This window comes from Vicugna pacos, chromosome 3 (genome assembly GCF_048564905.1).
Source record: "Vicugna pacos chromosome 3, VicPac4, whole genome shotgun sequence".
Classification (NCBI taxonomy): domain Eukaryota; kingdom Metazoa; phylum Chordata; class Mammalia; order Artiodactyla; family Camelidae; genus Vicugna; species Vicugna pacos.
Window position 1 is genome coordinate 20,981,875 of NC_132989.1, and position 1,690 is coordinate 20,983,564.

Genomic DNA, 1,690 nt, shown 5'->3' on the forward strand with positions numbered 1-1,690 from the left:
AAAATTGGGCAGGGGGCCTGCAATTACTGAAGTCTGGGGAATGCTTCTAGGAAGCATCCGAGGATACTTGCAGGAAGAGGAAGAAATTGCAGTTTAGATAGTGGTGATGCCAGAGTGAGATGTGTTGCTTGATGGAGAGAGGTGACTAAGAGGAGGGTGACTAACATTTACGAACATTTCTGGAGACTGTGAGCCCAGCACTGACCTGGAGAATATCATCTACTCTGTGAGGTCAGGGTCACTATTGTCCCCAGTGTCCGGATGAGAACACTAGAGCTCAGAGAAATGGCTCACGGTCAAAGAGCCAGTCAAGGGCAGGAGGGTATAGCTCAGTGGTAGAGCACATGCCTAGCATGCATGAGGTCCTGGGTTCGAGCCCCAGTACCTCCACTAAAATGAATAAATAAACAAACCTAATTACCACCCCCCAAAAAAATAATTAAAAAAAGAAAAAAGCTTACTAGTGAGCCAGAACATGAACCCAGCTCTGGGGTACACCTTTCCCTCCATCGCACCACACCCCGATCCAGCAGGCTGGATGCTTCGACAAAATTCTTCCAACGCTGCTACTGCTCATTTTCCTATAACGCATTCAGTGTAACTTTGTTGCCTTAATACCAGCAAGAATTTTGTGATTTCAAATTCACAGAATTCTGTGTTTTTCTAGCTTGGGTATTCTCATTCGCATTTTCAAGAGGACAAACTGAACCTAACCAGGGTCACACTGTCAGGACTCAGACCTTAGTTCTCTCTGACTCCAGATTCAAAGCTTTTCCAACAAGCCTACCCCGACCCCCACTTCTCTTGGTGTGTGAGTTGCTCGTAAGAACACTTTCTTCCCCAGACAGGAGTGGCTTCTTACCATTTGCCAAACACATGTCCCCCACCTCACTCTCTGCCCTGCTGGACACATGATACCGCTTAAACCGATTCAGGCTTTAACCTATAATCTCGGTGTCAGTTGGTGGCTAATAGCTGCCTTGTAACTTTAATAGGTGCCCCAGATCTCCGGCAGGTGCAGACAAGCCACAGAGAACCCCACTTTGAATCTCTGCATGCTCGAACCATCCCTAGATTATAAACCAAATCACACAAGTCAGTGTCAGGCAAGGCCCTTAGTTTTACCAGCATTGCTACAGAGATTTTTTTTTTAAAACCAATCTTTGTCTTAGATGTTACAGAAAGGAAAGGTGCTATGAACAGCTCTCCCAGGGGGCTAGCAAATGATTCTTCTAAACCAAGATCTACTCACATGGCATCAAAACCTAAACCTGGAATACTGTCATTGTGCAAGGAGAAAGCATTCCAGAAGCAAGGATTTAAGTGTGAGACAAGTAACATTTACTCTAGATTCTGGCCTTAATCCCTTCTAATTTATGTTAAACATGGCATTTCAAACAATCACTAATTTTCTCTTGGAAGAGGACTGCCTTCTAGAAGGGCCAACAGGGCAAGAGCAGGCCTCACCTTTTAGTCCTCAAGTCGCAGAGGGAGAAGACAGGACAGAAAGTCCCTTGCAGGAAACAGTGCCTGGACCCTGAGGGTTCTGGCCACATGAAGGGGGAGAGAGGCCCATCTGAGGTAAGGTGGGCCTTCTAGGGGCCTGACCACTCCATACACTTCCCCCAGCCCTCCCACACCCATCCTCACCCCTCCTCTGGGTGTGGTCCTGGCGGTGTCAACACCTCAC

The 1,690-nt window shown here is 47.2% G+C and overlaps 1 non-coding gene across 1 annotated transcript; it reads left to right on the forward strand.

Annotated features, from left to right (window-relative positions):
* Positions 1-317: 317 nt before the first annotated feature.
* TRNAA-AGC (transfer RNA alanine (anticodon AGC)) lies at positions 318-390 on the forward strand. The gene has a single exon. It is a non-coding gene; the product is annotated as a tRNA-Ala (tRNA).
* The last annotated feature ends 1,300 nt before the right edge of the window (positions 391-1,690 follow it).